The 19,975-nt window shown below is 40.0% G+C and overlaps 1 pseudogene; it reads left to right on the top strand.

Moving 5' to 3' along the window:
- Positions 1 to 517: 517 nt before the first annotated feature.
- Positions 518 to 19,975, top strand: part of LOC108412463 — a 29,316-nt pseudogene continuing 9,858 nt past the window's right edge.

The raw sequence follows: 19,975 nt of genomic DNA, 5'->3' as shown, positions 1-19,975 counted from the left end.
GCCCCCCTGCATATTTATATCACACGGGTAGTGTTCGGGTAAGTTTGATCCACCAGTGAGACTGAGGGCTCCAAAGAGCACAAATATCACAATTAGACCCCCCTCACACAGACACACACACACACACACACACACTTTCTTGTTCAAGTTTTTTTGTTTTAAACACTGCTGAAAATGAAGAGTAGTTTTAAAAGAACACTTAGGGCGCATTTAGCTTGGATTTGGGCTGAAAGGGCCAGTTTGACAGGGAACAGATGTTTTGTTTGCGTTAATCAGCAGAAAACATGTCAAAATGTTCATATATGGAACATGTTTTTACATGTAAAACGAGTGAATAATTGGAAGTAATTGATCTATAATGGGTGAAAAACCTGATTGCACTAAATATTGATTAAATTAATCAATCAATTAAGATCTAAAGATGAAGATAAAGAAGATAAAGGGAACTTTACACTGAACAAGGCAAATATATTTTTATGAATAATAAACATGGAGACGTCACCACATCTGTGTGTGTGTTTACAGGATTAGGTCTAATCTGAAGGAGGAGCCATGACCTCCAAAATGAGCTTCTCTGAGGAGCAGCACTCACAGAAAGCTGAGAGGTGAGAGAATCATGGGATTTGGGGTAAAGGCTGTATGTTCTCATCTACACCAACTTGCAGGAACATTTGTAGATCATGTCTGATGTTGGTTGTGTTCTAGACTGGTTCAGGGTCAGAGACCTGAGTCACCTGAACCCAGCTGTGTGTCCATGAAGAGTGACTGCTCAATGGGCAAAGGAATACATTTCAGAGAGGATAACAGTTCTTCTGAACTCAGGTAGCAATGGTGTGAAGTTGAAGAAGGAGATTAAACAAACAAGGAATACAGAGTATTTTCTGCTGTACTGTATATTTTTATATTCTGCAGACAAATTTTGTACAATAACATGAAGTGAATACACACAGCATATAGAACTGAATATTGAAATGAATATACTGGTATATAAAATTAAAGAGCATGTAGAGAATATAAATTCAAACTAGTTTTCCCTATTTGGTGTGATTTCTCTGATCCCAGCTACGTGTCCATGAAGAGTGATCAGTCAATGGGTGCTCCAGTAACCCTCAGAGAGGAGGACAGATCTACTGATCTGAGGTAAAGACAGTTGTCAGTATGAATGGTGCAGTAAAATGTTCCTCACTTCCAATCCCACCTGATTAATCTCAGCAGGTGAGAGAGGTGGGTTAGAGCAGGAGAACACTAAACACTGGAATAGGGGATAAAATTATAGATCTAATACTGAGTGTTCATTTATAAAGTTTCAGCTGCTACTAGCATTCATTTTTTGTAAATATACAAATATATATATATATATATATATATATATATATATATATATATATATATATATATGGAGTGAATGGAGCTGAATTTAAATGAATATGTTGTAACATATGAAGGTGAGTTTATTGAGCTGTTCAGGTTGTTCATAATACATGACTGATCCATCCATCCATCCATCCATTTTCTAAGCCGCTTCTCCGTCAGGGTCGCGGGGGGGTGCTGGAGCCTATCCCAGCAGTCATCGGGCGGAAGGCTACACGACTGATAATCTTCTGATCTCTAACAGAGTCCAGAAGAACATTATCAGGAGAAACATGGAGATCATATTCAAGGTGTGTTTGTGTGTGTGTGGTACAATTATTTCCTTTTCTTTTGCATTAGTGATTTGGGTGATACCTTGTTTAACTGATGGTGATGATCAGTGGTTTTGGGTTTCTCATATAATTTGACACAATATGAATCACATCATCTCACCATAACTGGGGCTTCATGCCAAGAATAAAATGAATAAGATGAAATTTTATTCTTCTATCATGCTGTTTACTAAGGAAAAACATCAATAATAATAATAATAATAATAATAATAATAATAATAATCATATTGTAGACCCCCTCACTCTGGTAACAGGACCTTGTTTCTGTACCTTTGTCTCTTTAATCAGGAGCTGGAGCACAAAGTCGTCTCTCTGGTGAAGAATCAGCTGAAGAGGTTTGTGAAGCTGCTGAGTCTGGATTACCCAGCATGCTCTGACAGAGAGGTGGAGGATGAGGAGGATCAGAGCATTGTCAGAGAGGGGGCGCTGAAGATCACACTGACCGTCCTGAGGAACATGAACCAGACTGACCTCGCTAATACACTAGAGAGCAGTAAGACATCAGGGTCATGTGATTATTCATCATATATATTAATATCAAGAGTTTAAATGATCAGGATAATGTAATAATAATAATCACCACAGAACTATTAGATTTTCTTATTGATCAGCTTTGTGTGCTGTCACTATAAGAGATACGATAAGATAAGATAAGATAAGATAAGATAAGATAAGATAAGATAAGATAAGATAAGATAAGATAAGATAAGATTAGGCTTTATTGTTATTCACATCACATGTGGTACATGAGGTGGAACGAAACATTGTATTCACGGTCCAGTTAACTTCCAAAGTAACATAAACAATAAACAGAAGGTGCAAATAAAGGGGTGCAAATAACAGCAGCATGAACCACAGCAGCATGAGTACGAGGTAGAAGGTGTACATCTTAATACTGGTAATGTATAAAGTGACGTGCAGGGGTGATATAGTGTAGGGGTGATATAGTGCAGGCACTGATTCAATACAGCAGCAAAGATAAATAAGTGGACATGAAGTGCCATTGCAGTGACGTCTAATTGGAGTTTAAGAGTCTTACGGCTTCAGGGAAGAAGCTGTTCCTCAGTCTGGTTGTTTTACTCTTAATGCTCCTCAACCTCCTACCTGAGTGGAGCGGAACAAAAAGTGTGTGTGCTGGATGAGTGGGGTCCTTCATGATGCCAGTGGCCCTTTTTCTGCATCTAGAGGTGTAAATATCCATGGTGGTGGGAAGGCTGACTCCAACAGTCCTCTGTGCTGCCTTCACCACCCTCTGCAGAGCTTTCCTTTTGTGCCACACGGTGATGCTGGAGCATAGAATGCTCTCCACCACACATCTGTAAAATGAGGTGAGGACTGAGCTCCCGAGTCCAGCATGCCTCAACCGTCTGAGGAGGCTGGAAGTGTTATTACTCCAGGTGAGATTGTTACTTAGGTGTACGCCCAAGTACCTATAGCTGGAGACCACTTCCACTGCAGATCCTCTGATGTGTAGGGGGAGGGGAGGGATGGTGTTGCCGCTTCTGAAATCCACAATCATCTCCTTTGTCACTATAATGTGTCATAGTGTGAATGTATCAAAGCTGAAAGTGAACATTAATATTTTAATTGTGCTATTGTTTTCTCTTTTTTATCAGAACTGGCTCCTTCTTGTCATCTAAAGCTGAAATCAACACTGAAGGAAAAATACTAGAAAATTAATGAAGGAATCTCAAATTCTGGAACCTCAACCCTTCTGAATGAGATCTACACAGAACTCTACGTCACAGAGGGCGACAGTGGAGAGGTCAATAATGAACAGAGGTCAGACAGATTGAAACAGCATCCAGAAGACTAGCGACACAGGAGAGACCCATCAAATGTAATGACCTCTTTAAAGATAATTCCATCAGCACTGTGCTGACTAAAGGAGTTGCTGGAATTGGAAAAACAGTCTCTGTACAGAAGTTCATTCTGGACTGGGCTGAAGGAAAAGCCAATCATGACATCCTCTTCATATTTCCTCTTCCTTTTAGAGAGCTGAACTTGATGAAGAAGAAAAAACTCAGTCTGGTGGATCTTCTTCATATTTTTTTCTCAGAAACAAAAGAACTGAAACCAACAGACTATCATCACTACAACGTCATATTCATCTTTGATGGTCTGGATGAGTGTCGACTTCCTCTGGATTTCCAGAACAATGAGAGCTTATTTAATGTAGCACAGTCAGCTTCAGTGGATGTGCTGCTGACAAACCTCATCAAGAGGAATCTGCTTCCCTCGGCACTCCTCTGGATAACAACTCGACCAGCAGCAGCTAAGAAGACCCCTCTTGACTGTGTTGACCAGGTAACTGAGATATGAGGGTTCAGTGAAAGAGGAAAGAGGAATACTTCAGGAAGAGAATCAGTGACCAGAGCCTGGCCAATAAAATCATCTCACACATGAAGTCCTCAAGAAGCCTCTACATCATGTGCCACATCCCAGTCTTCTGTTGGATTGCAGCCACTGTTCTAGAGAGAGTGTTGGGTGAAGCAGAGAGTGGAGAGACCCCCAAGACTCTGACTCAAATGTTCACCCACTTTCTGATCTTTCAGATCAAACACAAGGACCAAAAATATCATGGGAAATGTGACACTGATCCTCAGCAGACTAGAGAGAGTATTCTGGCACTGGGAAAACTGTCGTTCCAACAGCTGGAGAAAGGCAACCTGATCTTCTATGAGGAAGACCTGAGAGAGTGTGGCATTGATGTCAGAGAAGTGTTGGTGTACTCAGGAGTTTGTACCCAGATCTTCAGAGAGGAGTTTGGGCTTCACCTGGGAAAGGTGTTCAGCTTTGTGCACCTGAGCGTTCAGGAGTTTCTGGCTGCTTTATATGCATTTATTTCCTTCATTTCCTACAACAGAAATGTTCTGTCAACAGGATTTTTTGGTTTAAAGAGAAAATCAACAATGTCAGACTTCCTCAGTTCTGCAGTGGACCAGGCCTTACAGAGTGAGAATGGACACCTGGACCTTTTTCTCCGCTTCCTTCTGGGCCTCTCACTGGAGTCCAGTCAGACTCTCTTACGAGGCCTACTAACCCTGACAGGAAGCAGCTCTCACAGCACAGAGGAAACAGTCCAGTACATCAAGGAGAAGATCAGGGAGAATCCCTCTCCAGAGAAAACAATCAGTCTGCTCCACTGTCTGAACGAACTGAATGATAATTCTCTGGTGCAGGAAGTCCAAACATACGTAAACAGAGGAGGATCCAGTGGACTCAGTAGAGCTAAACTCTCTCCTGCTCAGTGGTCAGCTGTGGCGTTTGTGTTGCTGAACTCAGAAGAAGAGCTGGATGAGTTTGACCTGAGGAAATATGATCCCTCAGAGAAATGTTTTCTGAGGCTTCTGCCAGTGATCAAAGCATCCAGAAAAGCTGTGTAAGTATTTTAATTAATAAATATTATTCTGTACTCTATTTAATTTAAATTTTAATCTTTTTTTCAGACTTTTCTACAACATTTAGTTTTTGCAGCTTTTTTTGAGCTTTGCACTAGTATTGACAGAGCAGTCCCCCAGTGCTTCTCAAATGTACCCTGTGAATCTCGTTGTCCCATGTTTTAATGATAGTAAATCAATAACTGTCTGTTTCCTTAATGATCTTTTGCTTTATCCCTGTTGTGTTTTGTCTATTTCCTGCTGATTGTTCATCATTTCAGCCTCTTCTTTATTTATAACTCTGTCAAACTTAACATCTTATCAGTGATAAATTCAAATACATTGATGGTGTCTCTGTCATGATTGGCCCCTCCCAGTCTCCTCTTGTGCTTGTGTTTACCTTTGTCCTGTCCATGTGCTCGTGTTTACTTGCTAGTCTTCCATGTGCATTTGTTTTGGTTTTTCTGTCCTGCCCCCTTGTTTAGTGACTCCGCCCCTGATTGTTCCCACCTGTGTTTCCACCTGTGTCTTGTGATCCCTTGTTAGCCCTTATGTATGCCCATGCCCTGTGTTTGCCGTGGTCTGTGTTGGTTGAGTTGTTTGAAGTGGTTGATATTGTTTTTGTTTCTTTCTTCCGGCCTTCGCTGTTTGGATCCTGTGTTCTGTTTGTCATGTCTGAACCCCAATCTCTCCGTGTTGGCTTTTTGAACCTGGACTGTCTTGACCATGATTTTGGATTTGCCCATAATAAATCTCGCTTATCTCAGCACATACGTCCGCAGCCTCACTCCGTGGCAGTCTCCTTCAACTCTTTAATATCTGCCGCCTTAGTATCTAGGACGTGTCTGTGTCTAAACTTTGTACCAGCTCCACAGTACAGAATTATATCCAATCATGAAGCTGTAAAATCCCAAATCTAAATTTAAATCCTCCGTATAAAGTTTATGTGGTTTCCCTCCAATTGTGAGGTGGTGTTTCGAGGCACAGGGAAGAGGGAATTCTAGCTTCTAACTTACCCAAATATAAACAAAAAATGAAACCATACAAAATTAAAGGAACATAAATGATAATGATAATGATAATATTTCATGCCCTAAAATACAGAGTGTGTGAGTGTGTGAGTGACTGTCTGTGTCTGTCTGTCTGCCGTGCGATGGACTGGCGACCTGTCCAGGGTGTATCCTGCCTTATAGGGATAGGCTCCAGCATCCCCCCGCGACCCTGACGGAGAAGCGGCTTAGAAAATGGATGGATGGATGAATGGAAATACAGAGTGTACTCAAAATCTAATACTGCAGCAGTGGATGTCAGCAGTGTTTATGTCCATCTTGGTCACTCAAATGGATCAGCAAGTGGAAAATTTTCTCTGTGGTACTGTGTTTCCATGACTGTGTAACTGAATCTCAATGCTGCCTTTATTAGTGGATGAACTGAGATTTGTTCTGAGTGAATGTGCACAAACATTAAGAGTTAAAATGACCTCACTGTGGAAAATCATATGTGTGCTAATGTTATAAGAGTAATTAGGAAAAATGAAAAATTACACATTTTGAAAAATCTTAATTCATGTCCCTGGTCATAATAGGTGTCACACATCATATACATGATGGACATATTCATTTATAGTCCTCATATTTAGGGGTGGATACTGTGGTAAAAGTAATATATCATGATACTTCAAGACATTTTACATGATGTGCATCACAATATTTAGTTTTTCTGAGATTTACTAAGTTGGAATAATAGACCCTATAGTGTCACATGTAAAATGCTATAATACCTACAACAACATTGACTTATTGCATATTACATACTCAATAAACTGATCCAGTAAATCCAATTAAACAGGACTAAATACAATGAAACATGAAGTTAGATTTAAGTGCTCATGATGTTTATGAAATGCACAGAAAAGTGTTCTGGCATATTTTATCACAATAACAATAAAATATGACACCACTCATATTTAATAGCTTGGAAATGATATCTATTGGTTTATTAATAATTATATAATTGTTGCAAAGCATTAATAATTGTACTGTTGGCTTTAGAAATATTAATTAGTACTTTAGTTACATAACAATAATCAATCTGATATTTAGAACTTATAAATGATATAACTTGAAATTGTAAGCATTTTTTCATAATAGTGATGATTGTGTGACTTGTCTATTTCCTGTTTCCTTTATGATTTACAATGACTTATTTATGAAATAGATCTTGCATACTCTTTAAATATTATGTAATTTTAATTATTATAAAGTTCTGCTTTTTAAAGTAGTTTGTTATGACCTAGTCTAGGGTTGAGCCATAACAGACTGAGTAAATGGTGGATATATAATGACTACAGCTAATGGTACATTAAATAAGAAAAAGATAATGAAAGGATGGATCGTGAGATGAGTATGTGAAAAGTACAGAGTGAGCAAATAGTCACAGGACAGGTTTTATTTATTTATTATTACTGACTTATCTCTGGGGTCATCTAAAACAAATTGTGTATGCTGAGAAAATCTGCATACACCTTAAAATCTGCACCACCTTAAGCACCACATCATGGAGGTTTGTGACAGCATAAAAATGAAATAAAGTAAAAATGAAAATGAAAAAAAGAAAAAGTCCTGTGACTTTTGACTGCCCCCCCCCCTTATATATTGCCAAAAATATCAAATAAAACCCCAAGCTAGCTACGTTTTTCTAACCCTTAACTAGCCAAACGAGAAAGGAAACACTTACTAAACTCCATAACTAACCTCAAAACAGATAAGCAAGCTCCAATTCCCAAAATAAAGAGTGATCAACCCAGTTTACAAAAACACACAAAGAAGGTGGAATAAGATGTATACAGTAACGGCAGCCCTACAGGGTCAAACCAATCTCAGAGTCAGAATCACAATCAAAAGGTCAAAAGCACAGTAATGAAGCTTGTGAGCACAAAGCTGCCAGAAAATGCTCAGCCTGGCATTTACGTCCCCAGAACATGAGTGGAGCAAACAAGTCAGGACATAGAGAACACAGGAATCTGGAGCAGAGGACGGCTGATCATGGACTAGAACACTGAGCAAACTCTGAGTGGAGGAGGACGACATGAATTCAAGTGAACTGTACTGGTGCTGCCGTGTCTGAATTAAAGACAAACACACAAAATCAACACTGCAGAGTGAAATGGCATAAACATATTATAGTACATATTACATTAAAATATATTCATAAAAAACTATTACAGTGCTTTAGTTATTAATCAGTAAGAAAATAGTTAATACATTAAACATAGCATTTATTAATGCACATATAAAGCTGATATGACTATTAAAAATACTAGACATTGAGTACATCATACATGAGTTAATTTTACACACAAATCATATCATCATCAATCATCATACACAAATACATTTTAATGACACTAAGTGGCAAAAGAAATCATGTTAGCAACATCCAATGCATCCATTATTTCTAAATAAATACCATATAAATAAATGCCATCAGTGAGAATTCAATAACATTTTATAGATCATTGATCAGTGGGAAATTAAATGGTAGTAATATGATAAGTTGTACAAACCTGTATGCTAATTTTCTATTTTATAATGTATAATAATTTAGTAATTTTAATTTTTTTTATTTGGATATGAAATGGAAACATTGTTAACAAAATAAATAACCTAAATGGAAAATGTACATATTTACATTATCCGTAATAATTAATTAGCAAACTTTTGAGTAAATTCACTAAGTCTTATTACATTTAAAAACATACAGGTCTTACAGCACAGTATCAATCAGCAGAATTTAACCAAGACAATATCCTAATTTTAAAAAATCTTTATTAGTTTTATAATTGTACAAAGCACATTTTAAGTTAAACTGACAAATCAATGTGAATACATTTATATTTTAATGAGTTGTAAAGTCACTTTTAGTGTGAGGAAGAAGTCAGGCAACAAACATGCACTGTACTAATTTCTAAACATATAGATAAAGTACAACCCCAATTCCAGTGAAGTTGGGACATTGTGTAAAACAAATAAAAACAGAATACGATGATTTGCAAATCCTTTTCAACCTATATTCAATTGAAAACACTACAAAGACAAGATATTTAATGTTCTAATGGATACACTTTATTGTTTTTTTGCAAATATTTACTCATTTTGAATTTGATCCCTGCAACACATTCCAAAGAAATTGGGACAGGGGCATGTTTACCACTGTGTTACATCACCTTTCCTTTTAACAACACTCACTAAGCGTTTGGGAACTGAGGACACTAATTATTGAAGCTTTGAAGGTGGAATTCTTTCCCATTCTTGCTTGATGTACAACTTCAGTTGCTCAACAGTCCGGGGTCTCCGTTGTTGTATTTTGTGCTTCATAATGCGCCGCACATTTTCAATGGGAGACAGGTCTGGACTGCAGGCAGGCCAGTCTAGTACCCGCACTCTTTTACTACGAAGCCACACTGTTGTAACACGTGCAGAATGTGGCTTGGCATTGTCTTGCTGAAATAAGCAGGATGTCCCTGAAAAAGATGTTACTTGGATGGCAGCATATGTTGCTCCAAAACCTGTATGTACCTTTCAGCATTAATGGCACCTTCACAGATGTGCAAGTTACCCATGCCATGGGCACTAACACACCCCCACACCATCAGAGATGCTGGCTTTTTAACTTTGCGCTGATAACAATCCGGACAGTCCTTTTCCTCTTTGGCCTGGAGGACACGACGTCCATAATTTCCAAAAACAATCTGAAATCTGGACTTGTCAGACCACAGGACACTTTTCCACTTTGCATCAGTCCATCTCAGATGAGCTCGGGCCCAGAGAAGCCGGCAGTGTTTCTGGGTATTGTTGATATGTGGCTTTCGCTTTGCATGACAGAGTTTTAACTTGCACTTGTAGATGGAGCGACAAACTGTGTTCACTGACAATGGTTTTTTGAAGCGTTCCTGAGCCCATGTGGGAATATCCGTTACAGAATGATGTCGGTTTTTAATGCAGTGCTGCCTGAGGGATCATAGGTCATAGGCATTCAGTGCTGGTTTTCTGCCTTGCCGCTTACTTGCAGAGATTTCTCCAGATTCTCTGAATCTTTTGATGATATTATGGACTGTAGATGAGGAAATCCCTAAATTCCTTGCAATTGCACGTTGAGAAACTTTTTCTTAAACTGTTGCTCACAAAGTGGTGAACCTCGCCCCATCCTTGCTTGTGAACAACTGAGCATTTCAGGGATGCTGCCTTTATACCCAATCAGGACACTCACCTGTTTCCAAATAACCTGTTCAACTGTGGAATGTTCCAAACAGGTGCTTTTTGAGCATTCCTCAACTTTCCCAGTCTTTTGTTGCCCCTGTCCCAACTTCTTTGGAACATGTTGCAAGCATCAAATTCAAAATGAGTGAATATTTGCAAAAAACAATAAAGATTATCCATTTGAACGTTAAATATCTTGTCTTTGTAGTGTATTCAATTGAATATAGGTTGAAAAGGATTTGCAAATCATCATATTCTGTATTTTATTTGTTTTACACAACATCCCAACTTCATTGGAATTGGGGTTGTAACACACTGAGAGTAACATAAATCCTTTTGAATTATCCTGATTTAAACTAAACCATGTGCCTTATTACTGGTTTTACAGACTAGCTTGCTGTAATCTCAAGATGGCATCAAGTGACAAACTATTATCAGCTCTACAATCAGTAAACATGCCCCTGAAAGACCTGGACCTCAGTAACAATGACATGCTGGATTCAGGAGTGCAGCTGCTGTCTGCTGGACTGAAGAGCTCATACTGTAAACTGGAGACACTTAGGTGAGTTTATTTTAAATTAGATCTTTAATCAAAAATTGAAGCACTAGTGATATGGTTAGGCAGGAGAACTAAGCAATTATGAACTTAAAACCTTAAGAGTCAAATTACTTACACTTCAAATGTCCTTAAAGAGGAACTTGTCTTTCCTTGTTAATCTTCTAACGTCACTTCTTTCAGCAGGCACAGTTTATTTACAGGCCTTTCCAAAGTGCTGGTCCTGGTCTTCAATTTCACTCTCCGCACTGTTCCACTGGAGTCTGGCAACGTTTCAACTATCTTCCCCATGACCCAGGAGTTGCGAGGGGAAGAACTGTCCACTAATAGCACAACATCTCCCATCATGAAGTTTCGTCTGGGTTTCAGCCATTTCTGGCGCTCCTGAAGAAGTGGAAGATATTCACGTGTCCATCTAGACCAGAATAAATCTGCAAGATATTGGACTTGCTTCCATCTTCTTCTTGCATATGTGTCATCTTTGCAGAAGATGCCTGGTGGCATAACTGGCTGAGACTTCAGAAGCAATAAGTGATTGGGAGTTAAAGGCTCAACGTCGTTTGCATCATCTGAGACACTCGTGAGTGGCCTGCCATTGATGATATTTTCGACTTCACACATTATTGTATGAAGACACTCATCGTTCACTGCTTGCTCTTTCATTAGGGAATTAAGGATTCTTCGCGCGCTGCGGATTTGTCTTTCCCAAACTCCGCCCTGATGGGAGGCAGCTGGGCTGTTAAATATCCACTTTATTCCCTTTGGTTGCAAGGCTCTTTCTATTTTGTCATTATCCAACTGTTGGATGGCGTCCCTTAGCTCTTTTTCAGCCGCTGCAAAATTTGTGCCATTGTCTGACCTTATGATGGTGACTTGACCTCTCCTATATATAAACCGGCGAATTGCGTTAATGCAGGAGTCTGTGTCAAGGCTGTCAGCAACTTCGATGTGCACGGCTCTGAGAGAGAGGCAAGTGAACATCACCCCATATCTCTTAACTGTACCCCGTCCCCGTTTAACCTCAAACGGGCCGAAGTAATCAACACCGGCGTTTGTGAAAGGAGGTTGGTCTGGAAGAAGGCGATCTTCAGGTAGGTTAGCCATCCTTTGCTCACCAACTTTTCCTGTCATCCTACGGCACACTGTGCATTTATTGATGATCTTCCTAATTGCGGAATTGGCTTGTGGAATCCAATATTTGCATCTCAGTTGTGCCAACACATAATTGCGTCCACAGTGGCCTGTTCTTTGATCTATGTCTCTCATGATCAATGTGGCAACCTTGCTGTGTTTAGAAAGAATTGCTGGATGTTTGGCATTTTCTGGCATAGCAGATTTGTTAAGTCTTCCACCAACCCTTAATGTGCCATCTTGAAAAATCGGATCCAGTTTACACAGCGCACTGTTGCGATTAAGCTGTTTGTCTTTCTGCAGGACTTTGACTTCTTCTCCAAAATGCTGTCTTTGACTAAACTGTATTATTTCTGATTCAGCAGTGTCCAGATCATCCAAGGTAAGTGATGTCCTTTCTGAAGTAGCTTTAAATTTCTTCCTATGTTGCTCTAACTTTAAATTTTGCTTTCCAGGGTCCTTTTCAGCTTGTTTGATCGTTCTTAATGCCTCTTTAAGATCTTCCTTATGTTTCCACAGAGCATCCTTTACCTTTACAATCCAAGCCACTGATCGTTTAAGCTTATTCCAATCTGAGTAGTAGCTGATCAGCTGGTTCATTGGTTCCATATTTTCCTCAACTTTGACTGTATTAACAGCGACTGAGTTTTTGACCTCCGGGTCCTTGTCAAAGCTTTCCTTCCTTCTCACAGGCTGTTCCGGCCAATCATCTTCATTTAGCAGAAAATCTGGTCCACTTATCCATGTTCCTCCTTGCATCAAGCTCTTTACAGTCAAGCCTCTGCTGGCTTGATCTGCGGGGTTTTCGTTTGTTCTGACATACTTCCATTGAGATGGCTTGGTTGCTTCTCGGATCAAGGAAATTCTGTTCGCAACAAACGTTTTCAAACGAGCAGTTTCACTGCAGATATATCTGAGCACCGTAGTGCTGTCTGTCCAAAAGACAGACTGTTGCAGTGGAACTTGAAGTTCTTGCTGCAACATCTTGTCGACCTTTACTGCGACAACTGCTGCTGTCAACTCAAGCCTAGGGATTGTGACTCTTTTGAGTGGAGCCACTCTTGACTTCCCTATAAGGAAAGCACAGTGTTTCTTGCCTTGTTCATTCTCTAGCAGCAGATAAGACACAGTGCCATATGCATACTCCGAGGCATCTGAAAAATGATGCAATCGTGCTGAAGTAGTGCGTCCAAACTTGGTGGGCTTTAAACATCTACTCACATGGAAATTGGTGAGGTGAGTAACATCTTTCGTCCATCTCTTCCAATCTTCAGCATGCTTTCCATCAATGTTCTCATCCCAACCAAGTTGTTCTTTACAGAGATCTTTCAACAAAAGTTTAGCAGTCAAGATGACCGGGGCCAGAAAGCCAAGAGGGTCGTAGATGGAATTGATGATTGACAAAATGCCTCTTCTGGTCATCAGTTTGTCTGGCAGCTTCATGCTGTAGGTGAAAGTATCCATTTCTGTGTCCCACTGTATACCGAGCGTTCTTTCTACTGGCAGAGTATCGTGTTGTAAATACAGGTCTTTCACTTCACTGGCTCTGTGCTCTTTAGGGATTGATAATAACACCTTTCTGCTATTGCTCATCCATTTTGTTAAGTTGAACCCTCCACTGTTGCACAAAGCTCGAAGATCATTGACTAAGATCACGGCATCATCATCTGTAGCTACACTTCTCAGGCAGTCATCTACATAGAAATTGCACAGGACCGTCTGAACAGCGTCTGGAGATGCAACGTCTTTGTGATCCTCTGCAGTTCTTCTCAGCGCGTATGACGCTACACTTGGTGAAGAAGTGGCTCCAAAGAGGTGCACGGTCATCCGGAACTCCTTCAATGGCTCATCCAATCTACCTTTGGGCCACAAAAGAAAACTGAGTAGGTCTGAATCATATTCTGGCACCTTAACTTGGTAGAACATTGACTCTATGTCTGCCGTTACTGCTACTGACTCAAACCGCTACTCACAAAACCTCAGAAGAACACCAACCAATGTATTTGTCAGGTCAGGCCCCTGGAGCAACTCACTATTCAGACACCTATCTTGGAATGAGGATGTGCAGTCAAATACCACCCGCAACTTTTGTTTCTTCGTGTGATAGACGCCATGATGTGGTATATAAAACACCCTGTTGTCATCTCTGTTCAGTTGATGTGTTGGAACTTGGACAGCATAGCCCTTGTCAATGATGGTTTCAATGAAATCCTTGTAATCTTCAACGAACTCGGGATTCCTCTTAAACTTCCTGAGCAAACATGCTATACGCTGTTCTGCCACAAAACGGTTATTAGGCATTTGGAGCTTCTCATTCCTGAGTGGCAATCCGATGCTATAATGTCCGTTCTCAAAAACTGTTGTCTTCTCCACAGACTGCAAAAATTGTTTGTCTTCCCAAGACATTTCTTCCTTGTCGTCATAATTGCGCTCTGGAAAATCAATATTGTACTGTTGAACCAATAGCTTCTCAATCTCCATCAGAGAGATTCTGTTGACCGAGAAATGTGGTTCATTCTCTGTCTCGTTCGGATCCTTCCTTATAGGCCCGTTCACAACCCAGCCAATGGCTGTCTTCACTGCATAAGGACCTCCAGCTTGACCATTAATGATGCGCCAGGGCTCCATTGCTCTTGAACAGTTTGCTCCAATAAGTAGTCCTACATCAGCTTCTATCTCTGGCAAGCTCACTTCCTGAAGGTAAGGCCACTTCTGGATATCTGACTGTTTGGGTATGTTCTCAGCATGAACAGGTATGCTGCTATGAGTAAACACCTTGGGTAACTCAATGAACTTAGTGTCTTTCAGCCCGCACACTTCCAGGTCTGATATCACAAAACTGTTCATGAGCTTTCGTTCTCCTGGTTTATCTTGGCCCATGGTGCTAAGAAGTATTCTTGTGGGTTTCCCGTTCACATTCAATTTCCTTCGCAGGTTTTCTGTGCAGAACGTTGCTGTGCTTCCTGGGTCCAGAAAAGCATATGTTTCTATATGCTTGTCACTATTCTTTGACTTGGTCTTTATTGGTACTATTGACAGCACACATTCAGCTTCTCCAGCCCCCGTAAGGCCACAGGACTCTTGTGTGATGGGGACTTCAGCACAGGACAATTCTTTACCTTGAGCACCAACTTTCTTTTCTGGTGAGATAGAACCTTCATCTTTCTCTTTGTGCAGAATGTCAGGGTGCTTTAATGCACATTCTTGGCACTCTTAATTTTCTTTTGCAGAATTTGCTGAGATGTCCAGGAACCAAGCATCCAAAACATAAGCCCTTTGATTTCAGAAATTCCACTCGCTCTTTATGTGGCTGACCTTTGATCTTACTGTATGAAGCAAGGGTATGAGACCACTGGCAGTACAAACATGGTTTATCAAAGGCATTCACTGTTTTACTCACATTAGCAGGCTTGACATGTGTTTCTTGAGGTGCTTTGCTTTCAGCAGCAACATTGGTAGCGAAACTGCTTCCACGAACCTCTTTTCTTGCCAGCTGTTTTTCCCTTTGGTTCATCTTTCCAATTGTGGTTGGGCGGCTGCCTGAAATATTACCAAAAAGGGGATCCATAGCTATCTTAGCTTGGCGGTCTATGAAGTTCACCAAATCAGCAAACCTTGCTCTTCTACCTCTTCGCTCTTTGAGCTCGAAAGCTTCGGTGCGCCAACGTTCTTTCATTTTGTAAGGCAGTTTGGACAACACTGTCCGTAGGTTGGTAGGATTATCCATCTCTTCTAGAAGTTCAATGTCCTCCATAGAGTTACAACATCCAATTAAAAACATTGCGTAAGCATTTAACGCTTTCCCATCATCTGACTTCACCTGCGGCCATTTGAGTGCTTTATCAATATAGGCGCTGGCAATCCGAAGCTCATTCCCATAATGCTCATGAAGTAGCCGCTTTGCCTTGCGATAACCTTTGACAGGTGTCATGTGAGCACAGCTGCGAACAAGCTCTTGAGGCTCACCATCTGTGTACTGTTCTAAGAAGTACAATTTATCTTGATCATTGTCTGTCTTATGTTCAATCGCATGCTCAAATGCCCTTATGAAGGATTTGTAATGGAGCGCGTCACCCTTGAAAACAGATATGTCCTTTGTCGGTAGCTGAGAAAGCTGCTGTTGCTTTACAAGTAGCTCAGTAATTACATTCTGCTTTTGCATGACTGTCAAGATGTCATCACCTTTGTTATTCTGAGCTATATGACTTTGATTGGAGACTGGTTGTGGCCTTTGTGGTATTTGTGAGTGCTGCACTTGAACTGGTACACGAACATTCACATTAGCTTGTTGCGGTAGCATCATGCCATTTATTTCCTTCTTCACTTTCCCACTTAGTGATTTCCGCACTGACGCATAACTACTCGAACCATCTTCAGACCTCTCAAATTCTTTAAGCACTTTTAGTTTTGCTTGGCTTTCTGCTAATGCAGTCTCCAACTCCAACTCTTCTTTTTCAGCTTTAATTCTAGCTGCTTCTAACTCAAACTGCTCCTTAATCCTGATTCAAACCAATTATCATGGTCAAGCATTTTTTCATCTTCAGACAACAGATTGCCAACTTCATTGTTGAGACCTTTGAACTCATTTAGAGACCGTGCAAAATCACTTTCCATCATATCTTTCACATTTTTTACATTTTGAGCTTCACTCTTCATTGCCTCTATCTCTTTCATTTGTCTTGTTATAGTTCCCAAAGTTCGTCTCCTCGATGCTATGAGCCTTTGCAAGCTCTCCTGTAAACCCTTCTCAGTTAGCCTGTGTGATCTTCCCTGCTCTACTCTATCCTCGTCACGTCTCATTTCCTCTTCGTCAGCCATCTTAAAAAATCGCAGAGTTAATTCTCACGTTGCGTGCGCAAAGTTTAAAGCACTTACTTCAAAGTTGCCTTTCTTCACGAACCGAGTGCAAACAACCTTTCCGAAATAAAAAAAAACTCCACATTGACCAAATCCAATCTTGCTATTCACGTGTCTGTTCTCACAGGGCAGAGATAGATTCTCACAGGGCAGAGGCTCAGCTCGCTACCTCGAACTACCTTCGTTTTCGTCCAAACGTATGAACCATATTCATGCATGCGTATCGCGTCCTTTCTTCACAATGTTTAAAAATAAAGAAAGCTTTTCGATACCTTTTCCTGGAGAACGCTTCAGAGAATTACCCGTTTGTTATTGACTTCTCAGGGCGAGCTCCTTTTTTGCTTGAACCGCGTTATTCAGGTAATCCAGCGAGGCTCTGTTAAGCTAGTTTTTTGACTTATGATATGGCACTCCGTTTTCCTTGTGAATTCTTTTGTACCACCATTTGCTGTCCGTTTAACAACCAGTATTTGAAAAACGCGAGTGAGCCCGAATCTTCCTTTAAAAGTTTACTTGTAGACACAAAATAAACAGTACATCGGACTCGATATGGCTCGGTCAAAAAACTGTGTTGCTTCCCACGTCTCTAGCTGCCATATGACCTTAACGCACAAGCAGCAAAAATAAATAAATAAACAAATTCTTTAAAATATCCACATTACCAAATTATGCATTTTAGAAAATACAATTACCATGAATTCTTATTAAATTATCTTTACCATATTTTAACCATTTAACTAAATCATTACAACAAATGAACTAACCCTTAACTGGCTCTTACAACTAGTGTTTTATACATATTGTGGTTTTCAGTTGAATTATGTAGATCTGTAGATTGAGGAGGTGGTCCCGCTCCCAGCAGAGATAATTCAGTAACAGTTTACAGGTCTGTAGTAAGCGATCAATGACATTATGATATATGATAGGGTATGATATATGATTATGGGAAAAAGTTGTGCTGACCTAAAAGAATGCATACTAAATATCTAGTGTTTAAACCTGTAATGGCTCAGCCTGGGCTGCCAGCTGCCAGCAGGGGGTGACTGTGGAGAGACAGCCCTGGAAAAAAACAATTCCCAGAAGCCTGATTAGCATCAACCAGGCAACCATGTACCTGCATTTATGGTCATGGCAAATGGCAGTTCAGCATCACAGTAGATGCTGTAGATGGGTGACTGGTTTAATACCCATAGTGTCTTTTTCCAAATGAAAAGGGAAAAGTAAAACTGCCTCAAGAATACAAAACAGCTCTCCAAACCAAAAGAAACGAGGAAAAAATAACAAACACTATACATAAATGAAAATAGGGGCTGAAACAAGAAACATTTCCAAACCAAAAGAAAGGACAAAAAAAAAGAACCACAAAAAATTTGCTCTGATCTACAGAACATTTACTACGCTATGTTTCCTGGTGGCACATTTGTGACATATTAGGCCACCATTCATCCCGTTGGTGATTCAATTGCAGCTTTAAGTGATTTAAGTGATTTCAACCTAAAGGTGCAAAATCATGTACAAGTCCATCCACCCAATTTATGTCTTTTATATTCTAAAAATCTATGTATAATAACGATAATTATAATTCACAACAAATCATTCATTCCTAGTTCCCTCAATCCCTTTCACACAGGTTCTCCTCTCTGCACTTGGGTCAGCTCTCCTATGTGCCATTAGTAATGTGTAGTAAGTTGTTAATTGTAGCATTTACTAATTTGTAAAATGTAAATGTAAAATGGGAAAAAACAATAACATAGCAAGCAAGCAAAATTTATTTATATAGCGCTTTTTACAACAGGTGTTGTCACAAAGCAGCTTTACAAAACAATCAGTATTACAGAAAGAAGAGAAGAGAAAAGAAAAGAAAAGAAAATCCGGGTCCGAGCGGCACCAATCAAGGCAGAAGAGGCAACAGCATCAGACACACAGGATGGGCAGCTGATCAGCTCGGCAGAGAAAGGAAAGAAAAACACAGAGTCAGTTCTGTAAAGTGTGGCTGACCACAGATTACAGTAAAACAGAGCAGCAGAGACTCCAGCAGGTCTAGACCTGACAGGGAAGACTAATCACCAAATGCTTGACTGTACAAATAAGTTTTTAGCCTAGACTTAAAGATTGAGGCTGTGTCTGATTCCCGAACATTAACAAGAAGATTATTCCAGAGCTGGGGGGCTTTGTATGAGAAAGCTCTCCCCCCTGATGTAACTTTATTAAATCTAGGTACCAGTAGTAAGCCAGCACCTTGTGATCTAAGTAGGCGCGATGGTTCATAGTGGGAGAGGAGCTCACTCAGGTACTGAGGGGCGAGTCCGTTTAGAGCTTTATATGTCAGTAATAGAATGTTATAATCAATGCGAAATTGGTGCACTGGTGGTAACCAGTGCAGGTTTAATAAAACTGGACTAATATGGTCGAACTTTCTGGTTCTTGTGAGGACTCTGGCTGCAGCGTTCTGGACTAGCTGAAGCTTGTTAAGGCTTTTGCTGGGACATCCAGACATTACAATAATCTAGCCTTGAAGTAATAAATGCATGAACTAGCTTTTCTGCATCCTGTAGGGATAATGCATTTCTTAATTTAGCGATATTGCGGAGTTGCAGGAAGGCTGTTCTAGTGATATTAGTTATGTGTGTGTCGAAGGACAGATCAGCGTCTATCACGACACCAAGATTTTTAACAGATAAGCTTGATGCAACTGAGAGATTGTTAAGTGTTAAGTTAGACAGCTTGTTTCTAGCTAATTTTGAACCAAGAATCAGGACCTCTGATTTATCAGAGTTATGTAGCAGAAAATTTCTTGACATCCAATCTTTTATGTCTTTTACACAGTCCTCAATCTTGCCAAGTTTAATTTTATCATCCGGTTTGCTTGATATATATAACTGGGTGTCATCGGCATAGCAGTGGAAATTTATGCCGTGTTTACTGATAATGGTGCCTAATGGTAGCATATATATTGTGAATAATATAGGTCCTAAAACAGAGCCTTGTGGAACACCATACATTACTTTTGCAAGAACAGATGATTCACCCTTTACATTAACAAACTGATAGGTATCAGTGAGGTAGGACCTGAACCAGGAAAGAGCTGTT

Source organism: Pygocentrus nattereri, chromosome 17 (assembly GCF_015220715.1).
Source record: "Pygocentrus nattereri isolate fPygNat1 chromosome 17, fPygNat1.pri, whole genome shotgun sequence".
Classification (NCBI taxonomy): domain Eukaryota; kingdom Metazoa; phylum Chordata; class Actinopteri; order Characiformes; family Serrasalmidae; genus Pygocentrus; species Pygocentrus nattereri.
This window is presented reverse-complemented; position numbering and strand designations above follow the sequence as displayed.